We start from the raw sequence: 26,208 nt of genomic DNA on the forward strand, positions 1-26,208 counted from the left end.
AATCCAGCACGCAGTCAAGAAGGTGGCGTTGGTGGATCAGCAGCTGGCACCCCTGGGTCAAATCCAGCCTTCTGGAGGACACAGCCTGTCCCATTGCTGATCTAGAGGCAAAAGTGTGCGAGGAAGGAACAATGAGGGCAGTCATGGAACTTGACAGCTGTCCACCTTGGGTAGCCGTGTGCAGACTTGCCCTGCCAACTTAGACAATAAGCTCATTGGGGAAAACAGTTACTGGTAATTCTGCTCTCTCAAGAAGCTGCAGGAAGGGAGGTGCTCCTTCTGTAGACTTCTTGGTTTCGTTAGTGTTTCCCTCCATGGCTTCCTCCAGCAACCTGAGTGTCTCTGCTTAGTTCCGTCACAGCAATATGCTCCTCCTACTACTACTGCTGATCAGTGGCGTAGCGTGGGTTGTCAGCACCCGGGGCAAGGCAAGTAATTTGCGCCCCCTAACCCGTGGATTTGCGCCCCCTAACCCGTGGATTTGGGCCCCCTAACCTGTGGATTTGCCATAACCCCAGATGTTGCGCCCGGTGCGGCCGGCCCCCCCTGCACCCCCCACGCTATGCCACTGCTGCTGATGCAGCTTCATTAATGTGACCCCAAAATTCCAGATCGCCCCCCAAACTGATGCCAAAGTTTAGTGCCAACTTGTGACCCTGATTTGCTGTGTCAGTTACTTGGTTTGGGGAAAAGTGGCACAAAACTTGGGCTTTGTGGCACAAAACGGGTACTGAACTTTGGCATCAGTTTGGGGGGGGGATCCAGAATTTCGGGGTCACACATTAATGAAGCTTTCAGATGCCCCAATAATAGAATAAGTTGTTGGCAAGGGCTTTGGGGTCATCCCAAAGCCTTGCCTTGGCACAGACTGAAGCTGCAGACAGTTGCTTTGATCTTCAGAGCTTGGTTTGCTTTCAAGAGACGTCATTAATTTCCCTGCATGGATGAAGTGCCCGTCCACATAGCCTTATCTTATCTAAATAGGTTGTTACAGCAGACGTTGCACTCCAGTCGCTTGGGATGGGGCGTTAGGAGAAAGGAGGAGGGAAAAGGGTGCTGACTTAAGCTAAACGCAGGGGGAAAGAGCAATTTGCAAAATGCAGAGCGACAGACGGGGAACATTGCAGGTTAAGGAAGCTGACTAGGAACACTTAAATCACCAAGCTGACAACTATTCCTCTCAAGGCCAGGGCTATAGGAAAGGTCTCAGCTTGTACCTACATTGATTGGCATCCATCTGTCTCGGGAGACAATGGAATGGTGCACCTTCAGGGTGTTGGAGAGTCACAGCTCCTTCTGTGGCCGTAGAGACCAATACAGGAGAGACATGTTATGTGGCAGCTGGGGCAGATGAAGGCATCCTGTTCGGCTGCTGCAGATGCACCACGGCATTTATTCTCTCTGTGTTCCTCCCAGAGGTAGAGCTGGGAGATATATCAGTATATAAGGGTCTCTTCTGACTCTGTGATTCTGTGATAAAGGGCACATTGTGATTCTTGTAATTTGTCTCATCTCCAGACACACGGGAAAATGCATCATATTTTTGTTCCACTTTTTTAAAGAGTGCTTTTAATAGTCAAAGACTCTTGCGGCAGGACCCAGATTTTAAAACTCTACCATGTCTTTGCAGCAAAGAGCAGCGGTGTTGGTTTGGGAGGTGGACGCCCCCTTTAGACTCATTTTCCACAGCAAGAAAGAGATGCTAATTCGAGCGAAGTTTTCCGCAATTAAGAGGAAAATGAGAACACCCCGCTGCTTGCGTGATTTAGAATGCAGTTATTACTACAACAGCTGACAGGCCTGTCTCCCTGACATGAGAAACTGCAAAGGCTGTGGGTTTCACTGTGTTATTTCTAGTGAATGGCCCTGTTATTTTGCCCGATTAGCCTAGTGAACTGTGCACCATAGTTTGATCTAACCCCAAGTTTTACATTGTTGTTGTCGTCCTCGATTCTCCACTCCGCCCTCCCTGCCCAATTATGCAATAGACTAGGAGAACTGGAGTGAGAAAGGGCTTTTCTTTTATAAGCCGTCCCTACTACTAGAGTGGATGCATAGTAAAATCCACCCCCTCTATCCACTGAAAGCAAATGGAGTGTAGGGTCCTGGTGATTTCTAAAATTCAGGTGCTTTTCACACAGAGAGACACAATCTCCACTGCCATGTGTCTTCTAAAACTATACAACATAAATGAATTTTTTGACCAGTGAATAATAATAATAATAATAATAATAATAATAATAATAATAATATATTATTTCTACCCCGCCCATCTGGCTGAGTTTCCCCAGCCACTCATTTGCAGGCATGGAAGGCTTTAATACCAAACCAAATTCTCTCTCTCTCTCTCTCTCTCTCTCTCTCTCTCTCTCTGATATACACACCACACCAAACATCCATTCAGCCTGCCTGATGGAAATCTAAAGCACGTTCCCAGTTTTGTGACATTTTGGATAGTTACAGCAAAGGGACTGTGGATTTTTGCAAAATAAAAAAGGGGCAGTTCAACCCTTAGTTGTAGAATCGTGGAATTGTAGAGTTGGAAGGGACCCCCAAGGGTCATCTAGTCCAACCTCCTGCGGCGGGATTCAGAGTATTTTGTCCAATGAGGGGTTGGAACCCACAACCCTGAGATTAAGAGTCTCGTGTTGCAACAACTGATCTATTTATGCATATTCATAATTTCACCTACCTTTTCCTTTGCTTGTTCCCAGTACGTTTCCAAGCACAGTTCAAAGCTGACCTTTAAAGCCCTAAATAACTTTGGCTCTGTATACCTGAAGGAGCATCTCCACCCCCCATCGTTCTGCCCGGACACTGAGGTCCAGCTCCGAGGGCCTTCTGGAGATTCCTGTATTGCGAGAAGTAAAGTTACGGGGAACCAGGCAGAGGGCCTTCTCGGTGGTGGCACCTGCCCTGTGGAAGGCCCTCCCATCAGATGTCAAGGAAATAAATGGCCTCGGCCCAGTATACCTGAAGGAGCATCTCCACCCCCATCGTTCTGCCCGGACACTGAGGTCCAGCTCTGAGGGTCTTCTGGCGGTTCCCTCACTGCGAGAAGTAAAGTTACAGGGAACCAGGCAGAGGGCCTTCTTGGTAGTGGCACCCGCCTTGTGGAATTCCCTCCTTTCAAATGTCAGGGACATCAAGAATTACGTAACACTTAGAAATCATATGAAGGCAGCCCTGTTCAGGGAAGTTTTTAATGTCTGACATTTTATTACTTTTTAATATTTTGCTGGAAGCCACCCAGCATGGCTGGGGGGGTGTTGTGGTGCCGTCCCCTTTGAGCAGCAGGGCGCTTGGGGCTGCGCAGTGGAGGTGGGGGCAGCAGGGCGATTGCAGCTGTGGGGCGGCACAGTGGCCAAAGTTTGGTCAGTGGCCAAAGTTTTTATTTCCCCCCTGCAGCTAAAAAAATCTAAACAACTCTGATTGAGTGCTCCCCCTAATAAAAGGTCAACAAGTTCCGGCATCCCCTTTTCTAGAAAAGAAGAAGCCCTGTTGGACACAGTATTCCAGTTGTGGTCCGAAATTCATTTTGTTAGCTTGGACCCAGGTCTCCAAGCTGTTCGGGTCATCTGGGTTCCTGATCCTGTCTTCCGTGACACTGACAACCCCTCCCAGTTTGGTGTCAAATCGCCTCCTTTGCTGACCGAAACGACACTCCCCGTCTTGGTTTTTGGGGAAAAAGTCAGCCAAGCTACAGCAGCAGCAGCAGCTGGTGTTTGGTGGAGAGGGAGGGAGGGAGGGAGACCGCGCCGTGCTTCCTGGGAAACGTAGTCCTTCTCGGAACGCCGCGCGTGCCCAAGGATCCCGTCCTCGGACTCCATCTCCCGGCGGCGCGCGGGGCGGCAGGCAGGCGGGAGCGCGCGGGGGGGCGGGCGGGTTGGTAGGAGCGGCTTGCTCCGCGCGAGCCTCCCTTTACGCACAGCCGGAGACTCGCATTGTATCCTATCGGGCCAAAAGGGGATGATGTCACCTGCGGGCTGGTAAGGCGAGGGGAGGCAGGCGCTGCTGCCGTTGCTGGTGGCGGCGGCAGGAGGAGGAGGAGGAGGAAGCGAGATCGAGCCTGGTTCCCGGGCTCCTTTTGTAAGCAGCCGGGGACAGAAGGATCAGAAGCAGCCGGAGCGGGCTTCGCCTCCTCCGGGATGGAGCGAGCGCCAGGTAAGCCTCTCCTGCGCCTCTCGCCATTCATCGGACGCGCCGCTCGCTTGGAGAGCCGGGCCGGGCTCTGCGTTTTTACGCACGGGGCCGGAGGAAGCGGCGCTACCTTCCGGGGAGGGGGAAGCGCTGGTGGGGAAGGTGAGCTCCGGAGCAGCGCTTTCCTTCTCCCTTTTCCTCAGGGGAGAAGGACCCCGAAGGAAACGGACTATTTTGGGGGGTGGCGGCATGGGGATGCGGTGTCCGCTCGGGCGAACAGGGGGCGGGTGGGGTGGGAAAGGGAAGCGCCCAAGCCTGCCAAGGGGGCGGCACGGGCTGGGAACAAAACCAGCCAAACTTTAAACTCCCAGCCTTTCCTTGGGAGGGGGAGATCTCTCCGGGCGCTGGAGGCTCTGCATCTCTGGGAACAGCTGGGGGGCGGCGGCCGGGAAGGGGGCGCCCTGGGTTTGTGCGGCTTCCCCGCTGCAGTTTGCGCCGGGAGGAGCGAGCCTGTGTGTGTGTACGTGTTTTTGTGCCTGTGTGTGGTTTTTTTGGCTAACAAAAGGGGCAGATGCGGAGAGGGCGGGTGGAGAGAGGCTTCGCTGCTCCCTTTCTTTTCGGCTGCGGCTTTCTTTTCCTTTCAATGGGACCGGCCGGGGTGGGGTGGGGTGTCGGTTGGAGAGAGGGAGAGGTCGAGTAGGAAACCTCCTCCACGAGTTCTCTCACTCTCTGTCTCTTTTTTTGGGAGGGGTATGTTAAAATGTGCTCTCACCGCACCCCTACCCCACCCCTCGGGTTCAAAGGTGCCTGGAAGGGGGGCGGGTTGGGGAGGAGAGTTTTGATTCCTGCGGATTTCTTGGGGTGGCTTTTCTCCATCCAGGGGGAAAGGAGGCGTGGATGTCTCCACTGGTTTTAGCAATACCGCAGTATGTGAGCGTGTGTCTGCACGCGTGTTGTCACCTCGGGATCACAACACCTTTCCCCCGTTTTCTCTCCTTCCCAATTACCTTTCCTAAAGAGTTGAGCTGCACACTTGCAGAAGGGGTTGCAAAAAAGAAAATAAAGAAAATAAAAGCAAGAACGCCTCCTGGACAGCTGCTCCCTCCCCCCTCTGATGTTTCTTAGTCCCTTTAAGAACATAATAGCCCCCCCCCACCGCCGGATCAGGCCAGTGGCCCATCTCGCCCAGTATCCTGCCCTCATATTGACCAGCTGGATGCCCCCATGGGAAGCCTGCCAGCTAATATTAATGACTACGCTAATACTGAAATGCTAATACCCGGTGTCTAAGGAATTGGAATCCTTAACGATGAAGGAATTGGATGTCTAGGAGACAAAAGTTGCAAGGCGGAGCCAGTGCTGCCTTTTCAGAAATATGAGTTTGGAATGCCATTGAGAAATTTTTTTTGAGACTTCCATGTTTACGCATGCACAGATGCACTCTTCCTTTTTGAAAAATACTGTTGCTTCACATTTTCAGGGCAGGAGCTGGACATGTCTCGATCTGTGCCCTCCCTGTGTTTCGATAAAGAGCAGCCAGGGTTCCAGATAATCAGCTATTTAAACCTATTTTCTCCAGGGGGAAAGATGGGCTAATCAGGGTTTTTTTCCCCTCCCCCTGTGGAAGATGCAGAAACTGCTGTTGGCTGTTCCTGCCACCTGGTCTCTCTATCTTCCTTCCCTTCTCTCTCCCCCAAAGGATTTAGGGAGATGAGGCTTGCGCCGCTCTTCGCCTTATTATAACTAGGTGCACCTTTAACATACCCACTGAGGGATCTGGGTGGTCTTTCCCTGCTCCCCAGATTCAGTTGCACAATTGCTTGGGCGGCAGGCCATCAGAAAACCTAGTGGCCAACTAGGTGAGGCAGGAATTGCCTGTGTGCATATAGATGTATCTGTTGAATTTCAGTTCCGTTTTCTCCTATGTGCGCTGCATGCTGTGTCTCTCCCCCCCCCCCCCCCCAGCGGTAACAAAACCTCATCCGAGTTGAGGATTTTTGAAGGAGAAAGTGTCTGCAACAGGAGAGAGAGAAAGAGAGGGGAGGGGGCATTGGAAATCTGGTTGCTATGGTTACTCTTGCAGTTGGAATCGTTGCGATTTTTCACGCACAGAGCCCCCTCCCCAGTAGATCTGGTGTCTTCTCCACCCCTTTGCCTGGTAACTGGGAGGGTGTGGTCTCCCCCACACAAAAAAATAATCTCTCAAAAGACAGAATTCAGATGAGTGTCTGCGGTCTTGAGTCTTGTGACGGCTGTGCTTCATTTTATGGTCAAAAGAAAAATGAGTGTCTGCCTGTAGCCGTTTCATAGCTTTATTTTATTTCATGGCGACAGCGCAACTGAGAAGCCCATTTTGCTCTCTCTCTCTCCTTGCTCTGTCCCTATATTAAAGCAGGGAATATGGGTGGTTTGGGCGTGTGTTGTACAACACGCTGTGAACAAGGAAAGCTGCTTTATTAGCAACGGGTGTGGGTGGGTTCCCCTGTTATGTTTGTGGAACAGCCTTGAGTGCCTACTCATTTTCCAGAGCTGTCTCCGTGCAGATGCGTAGGCAGGCATCGCACACTCTTAATCCCATGGGGTGTTTCCCTCTCCTCCTCCTCCTCGCTGACTCCACTCCACGGTGACACTGTTGCTGCTCACTGGCACTTGTTGCAAGACGGTTCAGCTTTGTTCTTCTTGCGCAAGCTCTGCGATGTGGGGAGCCTTGCAAAGCCTGGGTGGAGGCCGAGGCTGTCGGAAGAAACTCTTGCAGAGAGGGCGTTGTGAAATAGCTTCGTTGCTTACGTTTTCTTACATGAGTCAATAGCTCGCCTTGCTTCCCATCATGGAATCCAGGGCAGTGTGTTTTGTGCAGTGTTAGAAACTCAGGAATATAAGCTAGGCGCCAAATGGCGCCTTAAACCAAGGCTGCAGTCGCCAAAGCAGAATGTCTAGTTGCCATTTTGGAGCAAGACTCCTCCAAAGTCTTCTTTTTCAAATGATGAACTGACTGTGATTGCTTCTCAGTTAAACATCTGGCTAGTTCAGATGACTACCTTGAGCTAGTTTGAGCTTTGAGAACTTTAAGAAGGAAAGTCACTTGACCCAGGGACAGTCCACAAATATATTTGGCCAATTCCTGCCTCTTTTTCTTCATGTTGACACGGACCATTCATAGCGTAAGAATATTTTTCACAACTGGGAGCAGGGCAGTTGGGTGGGGGGAAGTGAAGACAAGCAACAGCGATTAACTAGAACATTGTTCACTGCTCCTGCTCAGGCTGCACAGAAAAACAGGCATTTTGGTTCCTGAAATTTATTCTGATGGTGCAGATGAAACATAACTGATAGAATTCTACAGGATGGGGTATTAGTGTGAGAAAGCAGTCCAGACCCAATGAACCCCAGATGGTGGAGATGTCAGGCACCATCTTGGCACCCAGAAATCTTCACTTGGTCGCAAGTGGCCGATAGCCAGGTGCAAAATGCGCCTCGCTAATTTCAAACACTGGTTATGTGTAGCTCTCCCACCCAGCCACTGGCCAGATGTGGCCCTCTGCTTATCTTAGTTGGTGGTGCCCTCATTTGCCTTCATACCATCCTCTGGGATTGTCCTGGGTTTCTGTTCTGCAGCGATGTACTATAAGAATCTTGCTCCGAGCTCTTCATTATATCCAAATGTCCCCCGGCGCTAAAACTTCCTCTGTAATTTCATTTTCTCAGCAGGATCTATGTAAATATATACAAATGCAAAGTCTTCTTTTTATACTCGGCGTAAGGTGTGGTCATAGTTCAGCAGCAGAGCAAGTGTAGAAGGCAGAGGAGGAAGAAACCTCTGCCTGGGGCCTTGGATGTCCTCTGCCAGTGACAGTAGACAAGGCTGGCCAAGACAGACTGATTTTCATAGCACAGACACTCTGTGTAAGTCATAGTTTCCCTCAACGAATCTGGGAGATGTGGTTTGTTAAGGGGGGGGCAGTGTTCTTGTTGTGGTTTAGTCGTTTAGTCGTGTCTGACTCTTCGTGACCCCCTGGACCAGAGCACGCCAGGCACTCCTGTCTTCCACTGCCTCCCACAGTTTGGTCAAACTCATGCTGGTAGCTTCGAGAACACTGTCCAACCATCTCGTCCTCTGTCATCCCCTGCTCCTTGTGCCCTCCATCTTTCCCAGCATCAGGGTCTTTTCCAGGGAGTCTTCTCTTCTCATGAGGTGGGCAAAGTATTGGAGCCTCAGCTTCAGGATCTGTCCTTCCAGTGAGCCCAGGGTTCTTAGGAGACCCCTATACTTCCCTTGCAGAGCTACAATTTCCATAGGGGACTCTGGGCATTGCTGTTCTGTAAGGGGAATAAGGGTTTCCTTAACAACTCTCAGCTCCCTTAACAAACTTCAGTTATCAGGATTCTCTGGGGGAAACCCACGACCGTCTAAAGTGCTATGATATTGCTTTAAATACATAGTGCAGATGGGGCCCAAGCCCAAGCAAAGGAAAAAGGAGAACAGTCTCTGATGCTGACTGGTAGACCTTTGTGTCGTAGCTCTGTGCATTTCAGAAGAACGTTTCTTTCAGGATCATGGAGAGCTTGCAAGGCCTAGGAGGGGTCGTCCTTAAAATCTGACCGACTCAATGGCCAGCTTGAGAGAGTGGCAGAGTCTCCTCCCTCCCCAAGCGTCTGATTCCAACATATATGGCCGACAATATTTGTATGCATGTACATACCTGGATGTGAAATGGACATGTGGCTGTGTCATTTGCACAAGATGTTGGCCAACAGTCAAGAGCATCCTTATCTCGGAAGCTTCAAGTGAGCAACGTGCGTTTATAATCCTTATCTCTTTCGAGTCCAGTAACCCTGTGAATGACATGATGACGATTCCCTGCCTTTTTATGTAGGGAACCGGAGTCCAGGATTGGCGGCTCAGCCCAGTCTCCTGTTGAGTTCAAAGACAGGCAGGGAGTTGAACTTGGGCTGTTGAGACCATTGCGCTACTTGATGCAGCTCCAGGCTGGACAGTAGATATTCTCACTCGGCTGATGTGTTGCCAATTTTGATGTAGCTGAATTGACGCTCAGTCCATGTTCAGGCCAAGGGGCTGAGGCAACATTGATGTTAGCGGGAACTGACAGGCTTGAAACAACATCTCGACAACAGGCCGTATGGCACGGGGGAATAAGTCCCAAGTTTCTGCAGCGGTCAAACAATAGACCTTAAATTTTCTACTGGAAGGATTTTGCAGGGAGTGACATTTGCACTGAGATGTACCACATTCAATTGTCAGCATGGACTTCTTTTTGACATTAGGGGGACAGAAAGAGCATGATGGGAGTTGTAAGTGGGAGGATGATGGGAATTTATTTTTATTAATTGCATTCATATCCCACCTTTTCCTCCTCAAGGTGGTGTATATGGGTCTCCCTCTCCTCATTTACGTCACATAAAACAATCCAGAATAAAATTCACGCTTCAAGGAGAATATTTCAGATCCTTCACTAAGCGCTTTCCCCATATTTATTTGTCTACTCAATTTATAGTGCTGCCCCATAGCAGAAGTACTATAAGAAGCCATTGTGGTGTAATGGTTAGAACAGGAGTCGGCAAGGTTTACCTCGCCTGGGCTGGTTCACTCCCACGGAGATCGCTCCATGGGCCAGATCGCATCTGCGCAGACGCGATTCCAGGCGCCGTGGAAGCGAGTCCCCGCTCCGTGCTGCACCAGTTTAGCGCAGCGCGCGGGGACTCACTGAGTGGGTGCCTCAGTTTGGGGGCGGCTTGTGGGCCTTTTAAACAACCCCTGCGGGCCACTTCTGGTCCATGGGCCGCAGGTTACTGACCCCTGGGTAAGAAGAGGAGGAAGAAGAAGAAATGTTTGGACTTGATATCCCGCCTTTCACTCCCCTTCAGGAGTCTCAAAGCGGCTAACATTCTCCTTTCCCTTCCTCCCCCACAACAAACACTCTGTGAGGTGAGTGGGGCTGAGAGACTTCAAAGAAGTGTGACTAGCCCAAGGTCACCCAGCCGCTGGATGTGGAGGAGCGGGGAAGCGAACCCGGTTCACCAGATTATAAGTCCACCGCTCTTAACCACTACACCATGCTGGTGTTGGACTAGAACCTGGGAGATCAGGGTTCAAATCCCCACTTCGCCCTGTCTAAACGGCGTCATCCTTTTCTCCTTCTGTCGAAATATAGGCCAGTTGCAAGCTCCTTGCAGGCAGGGACCTGTTCTCATATTGCTCCGACACGCCGTGTATATAGGTGGCACTGTCGGTGATAGAACGATTGTGCCCACAGTCTTCCAGCATGGCCAAAAGGCCCTGGGCACCCTGCCAGCCAGTCACTGTCCTTTAAGCCTGTCTTCCCAAAAGTTGGGGTTGCCGACATCTTTGCAAAACCGCCTTTTCCGCGCATTCCTTCGCAGCATCTTGGGCGATCTCTGCTTGCCCCGTTGAGCTGGTTGCTTCCCCGGCTTTGTGTTAAACAGAGATCAGGAGGCAGAGCTTCCCCCACTTTCTTTCTCTGTTTGCTGGTGGCTTGATTGCTAATTCTGCCATCTGTGTAAAGAGAGACTGCATAGCTCTAGGCAGGGGTGGAGATTGGGCTTTTGCAAGAAATCCAGGGTGGTTTATTATTGATTACAGAGCTTGTTGCAAATCCGCAGAGTTAGCATTTGCTCCCTCAAGAAACGCTCGCTTGGGTCGCTGCTAAGCTAGGACTGCTTCCAAGCTGTTTGGGTACAGGTGGGGGACATTGAGCACATTCTGTTGCCATGTTCAAATTCCACATCCTCCTGGATCAGATCCAAGGCTTGCTTTTGCACATTGTTCTCTTTTTAGCAGGGGCTAGCCAGATTTTTATGGGAAGCATACAGGTAGCAAGAAGGCAACATGCCCCATCCCTGTCCCCTAGGAATAGATGCCCCCCCATGGCCAATTGAAGGGCTGTATAATTGGCATTTGAAGAGGAAGCCTGAATCCTAAAGGCTTACAGACGGAGATTCTTGCATTGCAGGGGGTTGGACTAGATCAGAGGTAGGCAACCTAAGGCCTGGGGGCCAGATCCGGCCCAATCGCCTTCTAAATCCGGCCCATAGATGGTCCGGGAATCGTGTGTTTTTACATGAGTAGAATGTGTCCCTTTATTTAAAATGCATCTCTGGGTTATTTGTGGGGCATAGGTATTCATTCATCCCCACCCCAATATAGTCCCCCCCCCCAGGTCTGAGGGGCAGTGGACTGGCCCCCTGCTGAAAAAGCTTGCGGACCCCACTAGATGAATCTTGGGGTTCCTTCCAACTCTGCAATTCTGTATTAAAATATCCTGTGAGATTGCAGGCAGCCTTGGGGAGGAGTCTGAGTTAACCTAGCAAAAAGAGGAGAGACCCAACTGTGTCTGGTAAGTTAAGGCAGGATTTCTTGAACTTGGGTCTCCAGGTGTTGTTGGACTCCAACTCCCATCATCCCTAGCTAGCAGGACCAATGGTCAGGGATGATGGGAGTTGTAGTCCAACAATAGTTAGGGACCCAAGTTTGAGAAGCACCTTAGTCTGCCTTCAACCCCCCTGCACCTGCCTGTCTGCCTTCTTCCTTCGAAGCAGTCCAGAGGAGTGGAGCTGGTTGTCGGATTTCACAGCCTCAGTGTTGCTCTTCTTGAACTCAGCAAGATGGAGATGAAACTAGAGCTTCTCTTTCTCCAGGGAGATCAAGGTGGCATCTATGGTTCTCTTCTGCCTCATTTCATCCCCACAACAACCCTGTGAGGTGGGTTAGGCTGAGAGGTAGTGTCTGGACCTAGGTAACCCAGCGAATTTCATGGCCAAGTGGGGATTTGAACCCTGGTTTCTCTCAGTTCCTAGTCCGACACTCTAACCACTACACTGGCTCACTACCCCGGTTGACTCTGTCTATTATCATGCTCTGTACAGTTGTACCTTGGTTCTCAAATGTAATTTGTTATAGAAGTCCGTTTGACTTCCAAAACGTTCGAAAACCAAGGCACGGCTTCCGATTGGCTGCAGGAGCTTCCTGCACTCATGTGGAAGCTGTGTCAGACATTCGGTTTCCGAAAAATGTTTGAAAACCGGAACACTTTCTTTTGGGTTTTTGGCGTTCAGGAGCCCAAACGTCCGAGTACCAAGGTGTTTGAGAACCAAGGTACGACTGAATTATGTTTTTATTATTATGCTCCATAAAATATGTTCTTAATGTTGTGACCTGCCCTGGGATCATTGGATATAGGACAGTATATAAATTGAATAATAATAATTATTATTATTATTATTATTATTATTATTTATTATTTACACCCCACCCATCTGGCTGGGTTTCCCCAGCCACTCTGGGCGGCTTCCACCAAAATATTAAAATACAATGGTCTGTATTTTGTGTGTGGTGTAGTGTGGTATAGTGGTTAAGAGCGGTGGACTCGTAATCTGGTGAACCGGGTTCTCTTCACTGCTCCTCCACATGCAGCTGCTGGGTGATCTTGGGCTAGTCACACTTCTCTGATGAAGTCTCTCAGCCTCACTCATCTCAGAGTGTTTGTTGTGGGGGAGGAAGGGAAAGGAGATTGTTAGCCGCTTTGAGACTCTTTAGGGTAGTGACAAAGCAGGATATCTAATCTAAACTCTTCTTCTTCTTCTTCTTCTTCTTCTTCTTCTTCTTCTTCTTCTTCTTCTTCTTCTGTTAAACAATAAAAGCTTCCCTAAACAGGGCTGCCTTCAGATGTCTTCTAAAACTCTGGTAGTTCTTCTCTTTGATATCTGGTGGGAGGGCGTTCCACAGGGCGGGTGCCACTACTGAGAAGGCCCTCTGCCTGGTTCCCTGTAACCTCACAGTGAGGGAACCACCAGTAGGCCCTCGGCGCTGGACCTCAGTGTCTGGGCAGAACGATGGGGGTGGAGACGCTCCTTCAGGTATACTGGACCGAGGCCGTGTTTCCATGTGTTTCCATGCTCTGGATCAGAGTATGCTCTCCTATACTGCTGTTCCTGTAGCTTCTCAGAATTTGTCATCTTCTTGTTCCCCCAAGTAGCTGAGCTAAGCATGCAGCAGCCCAGAACTGGTCCGACCATGTGTTGGCAGGGTGGGATAAAGGAAACTTGACATGTGCACAACACCTTGTTGGGTGAGGACCAACACTTGCAGGTGTGTAGTTACTCAGTTATTTTACAAGCGATGCTCCCGAGTCTTTATTGCTATTTTAAAAAATGCAGTGGGCTTCCAAGATCGGAGGCTGCCTTTGAAACGACACACAGTGTTCTCCTTGAAGTAGCTTGTATTTACGGTCTGTTCACGGGAGTTATTGCTGCCTCTGCCTCCCGCCTTTCTGAAAATGTGGCAACCTTTCTTTTTTTGATAGCGGGAGAAGCTCAGCTGGGAACGGGGTGGGCCTTTCAAGCAGCGACTTAATCAGTTCTGCAGGGACTAAAAATAACTCTTCAATGCCACGGCTTATCACAGAAGTGAAAGCAAACCTGGATCCCAAACTGGCCTTGTTTTGTGTGTATGTGTGTGCGTCTGAGAGAGAGAGAGAGAACGGCACTTGCGTACAGAGACATACAACTTGCAAAATGTAGGACTGGAAGATGGTATGGAAACAGATGTGTCCACAGGGAAATACAGTGGATGCTCGGGTTGCGAACGTGATCCGTGCGGGATGCACATTCGCAACCTGTGTCTGCATGTCTGTACACGTGCGGGTTGCGATTCGGTGCTTCTGTGCATGCGCAAAGCGCGGTTTAGCGCTTCTGCGCATGCGCGACCGCCGAAACCCGAAAGTAACCCATTCCGGTACTTCTGGGTTTTGGCAGTCCGCAACCCAAAAAAACGCAACCTGAAGCGTCTGTAACCCGAGGTATGACTGTATCCTATTTTGGGGGAAGAATGCTTGCGGACATCACATGCTCCTGAAAAACACAATGCTGGCTAACACTCTGTGGCAATTAATTCATTAAAATAAATAATATCTAATAGATGTGAAATGGGATGTGGGTGGCACTGTGGTCTAAATCACAGAGCCTAGGGCTGGCTAATCAGAAGGTCGGCGGTTCGAATCCCCGCGACGGGGTGAGCTCCCGTTGTTCGGTCCCAGCTTCTGTCAACCTAGGAGTTCAAAAGCACATCAAAGTGCAAGTAGATAAATAGGTAGCACTCCGGCGGGAAGGTGAACGGCATTTCCATGCACTGCCCTTATTCGCCAGAGGCGGCTTAGTCATGCTGGCCACATGACCGGGAAGCTGTACGCCAGCTCCCTTGGCCTATAGAGCGAGATGAGTGCCGCAACCCCAGAGGTGTCCGCGACTGGACCTAACGGTCGGGGGTCCCTTTACCTTTTAATAGATGTGAACATAAGAGCTGCCCTGATGGATCAGTCCAGCAACTTGTTCTCACTGCCCCACGTCTTTAGCAAACCCTCCAGCAGGACCCCTAAGCACAACTGCACCCTCCCCACTTGGGAATTGTAGAAACTGGTATTCAGAGTAGAGATGAATGGATTTGTCCATCTTCACTCTCTTGGTTTCTCATCTTGCCAGTTGTAAATTCAGTTCTCCACATTTCTGTGTTTGTTTTGGATTGAAAATTATTGTTACCGTTATCATTATTTATTTGCATACCACCCAAACCTGCAGGTCTCAGGGTGGCTGCAACGTAAAATCACAATATAAAAACACGAAATACATAATAAAAACCAAAACAAAAGCAAATCAATAATCCCCCCTCCCCAACACATTTTAAATGTGCATTGGATGTCAAAGGCCTTGTTAAAGAGGCCAAAAGGTGTAGAATAATAATAATAATAATTTATTTATATCCTGCCCTCCCCAGCTGAAGCCGGGCTCAGAGCGGCTAACAACAGTGAAAATAACACAGTTTACATAAAATCACAATCAATTAATTGAAATACATTCTAAAATCAATTCATTCCAAAATCAATTCACAGTCAAATTAATGGCAACCATTGGGCTAGAGTTCTATGAGGATTACAAAAAGAGGGGGTCAGACTGTGCCTTGGCCAAAGGCCTGGTGGAACAGCTCTGTCTTGCAGGCCCTGCAGAAAGATGTCAAGTCCCGCAGGGCCCTAGTCTCTGGTGATAGAGCGTTCCACCAGATCGGGGCCACGGCCGAAAAAGACCTGGCTCTGGTTGAGGCCAGCCTAACCTCCCTGTGGCCTGGGACCGCCAAGATGTTTTTGTTTGAAGACCGTAAGGTCCTCCGTGGGACATACCAGGAGAGGCGGTCCCCACAAATGGGGAGGCACTGCAGAAAAGGCCCGTCCTTGTGTTGCTGCCTTCTGGACCTCTCGTGTAAGAGGCACACAGTTTCAGTTAGGGGTGGCAGTAGGAGCCGGTTCAAAGGCTACAGAGGTCCTGGCTTTTAGGGAATTGTGAGTTGCCTTCATCCTGACTATCAATAATGACCCAGAAACTCATCCATCTAAGTCAGGGCTCAGGAAACCTTTCCAGCCGTGGGTCACCATCCCTCAGACCATGTGGTGGGCCGGACTATATTTCGGGGGGGGGGGGGAATTGAACGGATTACTATGCCCCACAAATAACCCAGAGATGCATTTTAAATAAATTCTACTCATGTAAAAACATGCTGATTCCAGGACTGTCCGTGGGCTGGATTGAGAAGGCGATTGGGTCGCATCCGGCCCCCGGGCCTTAGTTTGCCTACCCATGATCTAGGCTGAGTGCATGGCAGGGGGTTGGACTAGACAACCTTTGGGGGTCCCTTCCAATTCTACGGTTCTAGGAGTGTACGACTGCAGCGTGTCCCCAGCAGCATGTGGCTGGAGCAGCCTTTGTGTCTCCCGTTTCCAGGAAACCCTTGTTCTCTGCTAGCGTAGCAGACGATTGCGTAGCGTTGTGCTTGTGCTGTTTTGGTCCCAGAAACCTACTTTGCATTTCTTAAGTAGGTTATGTTTATGTTTTCCTGGCTTCCCCCTCAGCCTGTCACTTTCTCTCCCCCCCCTTCTCCCCCCATCTGCCAAGTGGTTTTTCCTGCTACAGCTCCTGGAGGTGTGAAAGAGATTTGCTGAAGGGCGGTCAGCCAAGGTGGCTCACCTGCTGTATCCTTCTGTCTGGGTTCCTGTAAGTGCCGGCCTTTCCTGGAGCTGTTAGCAGTTCCTAGGCTCTGGACAGAGTCCCTGGACAATCCTTTTCTCTCCCCTTCTTCCTGCACCAGACTTCCAGGTTTAAAAACTGCTGAAACATTTGCTCCTGCAAGGAAAGGGCTAGGCTGGTACTTTCAGATCCCTCTCCCTCTTGCCTAGAAATCTGCATAGATTCAGAGCCCTGACTCTTGAGCTTTCGCCAGGCATTGTCCACTGCATTTTGGGAAGAGGTGGAAAAACAATTCCTTATGGCCTAGAAACTTGATTTTAAAAAAACAAACCCTGAGATGACATTACAGTGGTACCTCTGGTTTCGAACGGGATCCATTGCGGAGGCCCATTCGCAACCTGAAAATGGCGCAACTTGAAGCGCCGTATCTACACAGGTGCACGGCGCGATTTGGCGCTTGTGGGTTAAACCACAGAGCCTAGGACTTGCTGATCAGAAGGTCACCGGTTCGAATCCCCGTGACGGGGTGAGCTCCCGTTGCTCGGTCCCTGCTCTTGCCAACCTAGCAGTTCGAAAGCACCTCAAAGTGCAAGTAGATAAATTCTCTGGCGGGAAGGTAAACGGCGTTTCCGTGCACTGCTCTGGTTCGCCAGAAGCGGCTTAGTCATGCTGGCCACATGACCCGGAAGCTGTACGCCGGCTCCCTCGGCCAATAAAGCGAGATGAGTGCTGCAGCCCCAGAGTCGGCCACGACTGGACCTAATGGTCAGGGGTCCCTTTACCCTTTGCCTTTAAATGCAGTAAATAAGATATTCTGTTTAGGATTAGGGTTAAGGTTAAGGTTAAGAAAGCTGGAGGGGTCAATCTCCAACGTGGCATCTAGAGATCTCCATGTGGTTGGAACGGGACCCACGCCATTCGCAAAATGCGCCTGGTACCTGGGGGGATTTCAAACACTGCTTGACGGAATGGGCTCATTTATGACTGCTAGCTTGACAGCTTTTGACGTGGAGATCTAACCCACCTCCATCTCTATAGAGGTGCACTTGGGGCACATCTGGACTGAAGTTGTGGATTATTATTTTTTTAGATGAGTCTGCAATGAAAATTCCAGAGCACTGGACCCTAAAACAAGACACCTGTAGCTCTTTCTCACCCAGCAATTGGGTACTAATTTAATCCATTTGTACCGGGGTTATATAATTTCAGGGATGCGGGTGGTGCTGTGGTCTAAACCACTGAGCCTCTTGGGGTTGCCGATCAGAAGGTTGGCGGGTTGAATCCCCACGAAGGGGTGAGCTCCCGTTGCTCGGTCCCAGCTCCTGTCAACCTAGCACTTCAAAAGCACACCCGTGCAAGTAGATAAATAGGCGGGAAGGTATACATCTTTTCCGTGCGCTACTCTGATTTTGGTGTTCCATTGCGCCAGAAGCGGCTTAGTCCTGCTGGCCACATGACCCGGGAAAACTGTCTGCGGACAAACGCCAGCTCCCTTGGCCTGTAAAGCGAGATGACCCCAGAGTCGTCTGCGACTGGACAGAACTGTCAGGGGTCCTTTACCTTTTTAAAAATATAATTTCATCAAAGTGGTTTCGCTAAGTCGCTGGTAGTGCAAAACTGCGGGAATACTGTATAGAGCCTCACTAGGAAAGTAAGTAAGCAGGCTGTGGAATCTAGCAAATTGGCATTCTGTTCTGACCTTGGGAATGTCTTAAAAGTAGCTGTGGAGCCTTATCTTTATGTATAAGAAGGCTGGGAACAAACACAGTAAGAAATGCATAAACATCCTAAAAATCTCGCTGGCTACAAAAGTCCTGCTGATTGTTCCTCCTCCCTTCTGGGAGAAGAAAGAGAGCAAAAGGTTTCTTAGTTTCAGCAAGCCCAGGGGTGGATTATATGCAGCACCTTTCACAAATTAGGGTTTTTGCAATGCTTCTGGGTTTCTGCCTTGATACCTATAACCCACCCTCTCTCTCTCTCTCAATATATATAGTGCATTTTGCCAGTTTTACAGCTCACCAGATTTAAGCAGAAGGTGGTTTCTGTCTGGTTTTAAAAGGAATGACTTAAGTGTGACACTTAAAAAAAGAAAAGAAAATCTTTGTTGATGCTGGAAAATCTACATGGGTTTGCTTCTGTAGCTGGGTAAACAGTGCTGGTATCAAACCCCTTTTGCTGTTCTTAATAATGAAAAGGGCTTTGTATCAAGGCAGTTTCACTCCAGCTTGTGGGTTTGCATCTGCAAAACGTGGCTTCAAGCCTTTTGCTCAGCCTTGTGCTGCAAAAATAGTTAGTGGTCGAACATTCCAACGCTTCATGCATTCTGTTTCACAGTACAGTCGTACCTTAGATCCCGAACACCTATGTAGTCGAACGTTTTGGCTCCTGAACGCCGCAAACCCGGAAGTGAGTGTTCCAGTTTGCAAACATTCTTTTGGAATCTGAAACGCCCGACGGGGCTTCCGATTGGCTACAGGAGCTTCCTGCAGCCAATTGGAAGCCGCGCCTTGGTTTCTGAATGTTTTGGAAGTTGAACAGACTACTGGAAAGGATTCTGTTCGACTTCCGAGGTACCGCTGTAATCAGAAGAGCTGATGTCAAAGGATCCAAAAGTGACGTCTGCTATGATATTCCTGTGATAACTGCTAACACCGCCTGCTTAAAACCCCAAAAGTTAGGCAGCATGCGAGGCTACGCTTTCACTGTATTCACCCTGAAAATCAAGATCAAGCGAGGTTTCTGCCCTACCTGAGCTCACCTTAGAACACCTGCATTACGGTTCAACAGGTGTACTAACCCCAGTCAGACTCCCTCCCTGATGCGCTTCCTGGAGCAAGAACTGAGAGCCCCCCTTGGGACTCAACCTGCCCGCCCACCTCTCCGAGAAAGTGAAAAAACAAAAAGACTTGATATCCCTGTCTAACTAGTCCCTAGTTAATTAGCATCATGCTGACGAATCCACTGTATTCTGCTGTGGTCAGACCTCACCTGGAGTACTGTGTCCAGTTCTGGGCACCACAGTTCAAGAAGGACACTGACAAACTGGAACGTGTCCAGAGGAGGGCAACCAAAATGGTCAAAGGCCTGGAAACGATGCCTTCTGAGGAACGGCTAAGGGAGCTGGGCATGTTTAGCCTGGAGAAGAGGAGGTTAAGGGGTGATATGATAGCCATGTTCAAATATATAAAAGGATGTCACATAGAGGAGGGAGAAAGGTTGTTTTCTGCTGCTCCAGAGAAGCGGACACGGAGCAATGGATCCAAACTACAAGAAAGAAGATTCCACCTAAACATTAGGAAGAACTTCCTGACAGTAAGAGCTGTTTGACAGTGGAATTTGCTGCCAAGGAGTGTGGTGGAGTCTCCTTCTTTGGAGGTCTTTAAGCAGAGGCTTGACAACCACATGTCAGGAGTGCTCTGATGGTGTTTCCTGCTTGGCAGGGGGTTGGACTCGATAGCCCTTGTGGTCTATTCCAACTCTATGATTCTATGAAACCTCGCGGCATGTGATCTATAGCCTACTTGTATCACATGATTTAAGGTCTCTGCTGTTTGACATCCTCTGCTACATAACCATCCTTCTTCCTTTGGCCAAACACCACCGTGTAGAAAGTGCATTAATCCATAGCTAGATGGAGTTTGGGTAGTTTTTCATGGAATCAGAGTTGTAGAGTTGGGAGGGACCCAGAGGGTCATTTCATCTAGCCCCCTGCAATGCAGGAATCTCAGCTAAAACATCCGAGAGAGATGGCAATCCAACCCCTGCTAGCGTACAATAAATGTCAGCATCTGTGTCTGCTAGCTAGCTTCCCTTTTTATGAAATCCTTTTTATTTGATTTTACAAATGCAGTAGTACCTCGCTTCATGAACTTAATCCGTTCCGGAAGTCCGTTCTTTAACCAAAACCATTCTTAAACCGAGGCGCGCTTTCCCTAATGAGGCCTCCCACCGCCGGTGCCCTTCCACCATTCGGATTCCATTCTTAGACCAAGGTAAAGTTCTCAAACCAAGACACTACAGTGGTACCTCGGGTTAAGAACTTAATTTGTTCTGGAGGTCCGTTCTTAACCTGAAACTGTTCTTAACCTGAGGTAACACTTTAGCTAATGGGGCCTCCCGCTGCCGCTGTGCTGCCAGAGCATGATTTCTCTTCTCATCCTGAAGCAAAGTTCTTAACTTGAGGTACTATTTCTGGGTTAGCGGAGTCTGTAACCTGAAGCGTCTGTAACCTGGTCCATGGGGTCACGAAGAGTCGGACACGACTAAACGACTAAACAACAACATTATTCTATAATCTGTATTTTATATCAATCCATATTGCCCATAATATTTGTTACATTACAAGTGAGATTAAAATCCTGCTAATGTTTTCATCTGCTTGCAATGGTCTCTTAAATAGATTATAATTTTTTCTCATTCTTTTGAAAAGTTTTTTTTGTCCTCTTTGTTCCTGAGTTTTCCAGTCAGCTTTGCCATTTCTGCATAGTCCATCAGCTTAGTTTGCCTTTGGTCCCTGGTAGCGACTGTTTCTTCTTTCCATCCCTGGACTCGTAGCATCCGTGTGGCTGTTGTCTCGTACACAAAGAGACTTTTCTGGTCCGTTTGAACTTCTGTACCTATAGTTCCTAATAGAAAAGCTTCCATTTTTAAAACAAAAATTATTTTAAACATTTTTTCCATTTCATTATATATCATCTCCCAGAAAGCTTTTATTACCTTACACGGCCACCACATGTGATGCAAGGTACCTTCTTTTTCTTTACATTTCCAGCACTTGTTTGTACTTGTTCTATGCATTTTTGCTAACTTATTAGCTTCCAGGGAGGCAAAGTGTTTTGCTTACCAAGCAAAGGAACCCCTGACCATTAGGTCCAGTCGCGGACGACTCTGGGGTTGCGGCGCTCATCTTGCTTTATTGGCCGAGGGAGCCGGCGTACAGCTTCCGGGTCATGTGGCCAGCATGACTAAGCCGCTTCTGGAGAACCAGAGCAGCGCATGGAAATGCTGTTTACCTTCCCGCCAGAGTGGTACCTATTTATCTACTTGCACTTTGATAATGCTTTCGAACTGCTAGGTTGGCAGGAGCAGGGACTGAGCAACGGGAGCTCACCCTGTCATGGGGATTCGAACCGCCGACCTTCTGATCGGCAAGTCCTAGGCTCTGTGGTTTAACCCACAGCGCCACCCATGTCCCAACAAAGAGGCACATTGGAAGATGCCTTATACCAGCGCTCATTATCGTCTGCTCTGACTGGCAGTGGCTCTCTAGGCTGTTTGGGAGGGTTCTGACCAATTTCATGGAACAAGTCCTTAAAGCACTCACTGTATGCAGAAAAGTGCTGTGTAGATGCTTTTTGAAGGATGCGCCACTAGAAGTTCTTCACTGACTGCTGAAGGGTGCCCTTTATCTTTGGGATCTGTGGGGTGGAGATCTGAATATGCAGAAGACGAGAAGGCAAAACAAAAATCTCAGGAATTCCGAAGCTTGATAATCATCTTCCCCATCCTGCCCAGTGCATCTTGTTTTTCCTGATCTGTGCAATTTGGAGTTACAAGTCTTTGCTCCTTGAGAAGGGGGAGAATGTCAGGATTTAACTAGTAAATGCTTGTGAAACTAAAATATTGACGGTTCTCTTTCCTGCCCCATCTTCTCTCTTGCTTGTATTCACTGGTCTGGATGACATGGAAACCATGGTTTGTTGTGAAAGTGTGGGCTGTGGGAGAAGCGATTGCATCTGCTCGTCTGCTTCCCAGACATTTTGTGGCTGTGCCCCTCTGAACCTCAGCCATCGTTTGGCCTAGCACATTGTCCAGGCTGCTGGTTTAGCTCTCTGCAAGCTAAGGTTCCTCCTATGGTTTGCAACCCATCACAAGCCCAGGTTAGGTTAACACGCTAAGCCAAACCATGGTTTAGCTTTGCATAGCACAGTGAGACGCTTGAATTCAATTCTCCATAGAATTGAACACGAATAACAATAAAATTCAAAAATAAAAAATCAATTTGATAATCTCCAGAGCTAGCTGGCTGAATTGGTCCTACTTGGGCCAGTGAGGAGGCCAGGGGAGAATTAGCTGTGGGGTCTCAGAGCGGGTGATCTTCATAAAAGGGGAGGGGGAGGGAAGAGAAGGGAAATAAAAGATCAGGCTGAATTCAAATTAAAGGCCAGGCAGAATAGCTCTGTCTTACAGGCTCGACGGAAGGAGGTTAAATCCTGAGCGGCCCTGGTCTCATGGGATAGAGCATTCCACCAGGTCGGAGCCATCACTGAAAAGGCCGTGGCCCTGGTGGAGGATAGTCTGACTTCCTTAGGGCCCGGACCTCTAAACTATGGTTATTCATGGACCTTAAGGTCCTCTGCGGTAGCTTCCTGAGCCCTTTCCTCTCCCAAAGATACCCCCAAAGACAGCAGAGGTTTAGGATCAGAGTTTCCTTCCCCTGGATGGCTCCCCCCCCCCCAGGTTAAGAAGCCCTATCTGCCCCCCCCCCAGTGACAAACAGTTCTGTAATTGAAAAATAAAATAAAAACATACCTAAAACATTGAAACAGTAAAAACAATAAACTTTCTTTAGATGTTTAAATATGTTCAGATGTGGCCAAGTCCCTGCGTTGGGACAGGCCTGCTGAAACACAACAAAAGTCATTTTGAAAGAGTGCAGTAACTAACAGTCAAGTGGCAGGGAGTTCCACAGTACAGGTGTTGCAACACCTGTGGAACGACTGCTTACAAACGTGGCAAAGCGCTCTGAGTCCTTATGCAGGGAAAGTGCTCTAAAAATACTAAGCCTTGTTTTAGCGGAGCCTGCTGCGCTCCTGTCAGCAAACGCGTCTTCCAGGAAAGCTCTGCCTCTTCGTTCTCGATAACCTTCCTCCAGAAGCGCCGCTTGCAAAGTTCCTCGGGCGCTCTCTCGGCTGTCAGCTCCCACGCTGCGAAGGGCGAAACTCTTGCTCCCTCGGTGCGCTTTGATAGGCAAGTGTCTTCATGCTCCTTATCTCCCCAAAGGAATGTGCTGGGCAGTACACAGCGATGTGCAGGAAGGATGATCAGCTTAGTCACGTCCTCTCTCTGCATGGTTTTAAGAGCTTATGGTTGGGTGCCCTAAATATTTACTCTTGTGTTGCTTTTGAGAGGGGGGGAGGAATGTGTGAAGGAGAAGAAGAGCATAGAAGGCCAGAGGTTCTGGAATAATAATAATAATAATAATAATAATAATAATAATAATAATAAATTAATAATAATAATAATAATAATTTATTATTTATACCCCGCCCATCTGGCTGGGTTTCCCCAGCCACTCTGGGTGGCTTCCAACAGAATATTAATATACAATAGTCTATTAAACATTAAAAGCTTCCCTAACCAGGGCTGCCTTCTGATGTCTTCTAAAAGTTTGGTAGTTATTTTTCTCTTTGACATCTGAGGGGAGGGCGTTCCACAGGGCGGGTGCCACTACCGAGAAGGCCCTCTGCCTGGTTCCCTGTAACTTGGCTTCTCGCAGGGAGGGAACCGCCAGAAGGCCCTCAGAGCTGGACCTCAGTGTCTGGGCAGATTGATGGGGGTGGAGACCGTTCTTCAGGTATACTGGACCAAGGCCGTTTAGGGCTTTAAAGGTCAGCACCAACACTTTGAACACTGGAATGCCAGAAGAGGTGGGCACAGGGTACCTACACCTGCTGTGAGCATGATGAAATTATTATTTTTTTCGATCTGGGAGAGAGGCAAAGGATGCTGCCCGAGAACCAGTGTGGTTTAGTGGTTAGAGTGCCGGACTAGTCCCCGAGAGACCAGGGTTCGAATCCCCATTCGGTCACAAAACTCACCGGGTGACCTTGGGTCAGTCATTGCCTCTCAGCCTTTAACCTACTTTACAGGGTCGTCGTCGGGGGTGAAAGGAGAAGGGAGGAAAACCATGTTCACCACCTTGAGCTCGTTGCTGGGGAGGGTGTGGAAAGGTGGGATATAAATGCAATTAATTAAGTAAATAAAGCCTGGCAAAAGAACAGGCAGGGATATAAGGGATCAGGAGGTCTTTGAGGGATCCTGGACCCAGATCGGTTAACGGCCTTGTAAAATTATTATTATTATTATTATTATTATTATTATTATTATTATTATTATTATTACAGTGGTACCTCAGGTTACATACGTTTCAGGTTACATACACTTCAGGTTACAGACTCCGCTAACCCAGAACTAGTGCTTCAGTTTAAGAACTTTGCTTCAGGATGAGAACAGATATCGGGCTCCGGCGGCCCGGCAGCAGCGGGAGGCCCCATTAGCTAAAGTGGTGCTTCAGGTTAAGAACAGTTTCAGGTTAAGTACGGACCTCCGGAACGTATTAAGTACTTAACCTGAGGAAGTACTTAACCACTGTATTATTATTATTATTATTATTATTATTATTAATTGAATTTATATACTGCCCTATACCCGGGGGTCTCAGGGCATTTCAGAGAATAGAAAACCAAATTAATGTGAGAACCTTTGTTCCTGTGTTTGAAATTTGGAGTATGTTGGCGGAAAACGCTGTTCATGAGAACTGCTGCTGCTGTCGCCCAAGGAAGTCATGTAAATCTTTTCATATTATAAGCCGCCTTGAGCATTGTTTTAACTGTGGAAAGGCGGGATACAAATAAAATGATGATAGTGGTGATATTGGCCAAATATTATTTTCTAATATAGTGGTACCTCTGGTTGCAAACGTGATCCGTTCCGGAGCGCCAGTCGCATCCTGAGGAATTCGCAACCGGAGGTGCTGCTTCTGCGCATGTGCGCAGCACAGTTTAACGCTTCTGCGCATGCACGCATGGTGAAACCCAGAAAAATACTTCCGGGTTTGCCGCGTACGTATCCCGAAGGATACATAACCAGAGGTCAACCCATGTAGAGGTACCACTGGATTGATTCTGCATTTTGGTGTGTCTGCCCATATCAAGTACCACAAAAGGTTATTAATTGAATCAAATACCGTATTTTTCGCTCTGTAAGATGCACCAGACCACAAGACGCACCTAGTTTTTGGAGGAGGAAAACAAGAAAAACAAATATTCTGAATCCCAGAAGCCAGAACAGCAAGAGGGATCGCTGCGCAGCGAAAGCAGCGATCCCTCTTGCTGTTCTGGCTTCTGGGATAGCTGTGCAGCCTGCATTCACTCCATAAGTTGCACACACCTTTCCCCTTACTTTTTAGGAGGGAAAAAGTGAGTCTTATAGAGCAAAAAATACGGCAATTGCAGAGTGGGAAAAGGACCCCGAGGGTCATCTAGTCCAACCCCCTGCAATTGAGGGATCTCAGCTAAAGCATCCATGACAGATGTCCGTCCAACCTCTGCCTAATAACATCCAGTGAAGGAGAGTCTGCCACCTTCCAAGGGAGTCCGGTCCACTGTCTCCTACCGTCAGAAAACTCTTCCCGCTTTTCTTGTTGGAATCTCCTTCCTTGTAACTTGAATCCATTGGTTTGGGTCCAGCCCTCTGGATCAAGAGAAAACAAGCTTCAAAGACGGCAATATATAGATACATTGATCCTTTAAGGGTTAATGAGTCCTGTTTGCATTCCTTGAGCCCAAGGGGGAAGGTTTTGAATATGAAAAGCTGATCTTGCCTATTTCAGGCTCCGGTAAACAGTATTATTGAGGGCGGCTTAAACTGCATAAATCCCAGAGGACTGTGGAAAAACTCTGTGCATTTTGAATGTGTGCCCTGTGATGTGTGCGTATATTGAAAGAAAAGTTTGCATGAGAGATTTGCATACCAGGTGTTCATATGCTTGTGTTTGGATTTGAAAGCCAAACAGGCTCTGTGGTTGGAGGTCAGCGTCTAATCCTGTGTGTACATTCCTCAAGCAAAGGTTGTGGGGTTTTTTTTTTGAAAATAACTGAACTCTATGCATTTGAGAGGGCCACATTTTCAAGCGGTATTTTCAGCCGAAAGGCATCTGACTGAAGCAAAGAGGTTTTCTTCAACTGTCTCCCACACAACCAAGCGAGCCCTGCTTCGGTTCTCCAGAATTTGAACCAAGGT

General features: G+C 48.6%; 1 protein-coding gene across 2 annotated transcripts in view; it reads left to right on the top strand.

The window, feature by feature from the left end:
* Nucleotides 1-3,890: 3,890 nt before the first annotated feature.
* DAAM1 (dishevelled associated activator of morphogenesis 1) overlaps nucleotides 3,891-26,208 on the top strand; it is a 176,484-nt gene continuing 154,166 nt past the window's right edge. Inside the window, exon 1 of one of the 2 annotated variants that reach the window (XM_028735406.2) lies at nucleotides 3,891-4,164. The gene's annotated coding sequence lies outside the window, so the exon portion shown is untranslated. The remainder of the gene's footprint in view (nucleotides 4,165-26,208) is intronic. The other variant, XM_028735481.2, reaches the window with a different exon arrangement.

This window comes from Podarcis muralis, chromosome 1 (assembly GCF_964188315.1).
Source record: "Podarcis muralis chromosome 1, rPodMur119.hap1.1, whole genome shotgun sequence".
Taxonomy (NCBI): Eukaryota; Metazoa; Chordata; class Lepidosauria; order Squamata; family Lacertidae; genus Podarcis; species Podarcis muralis.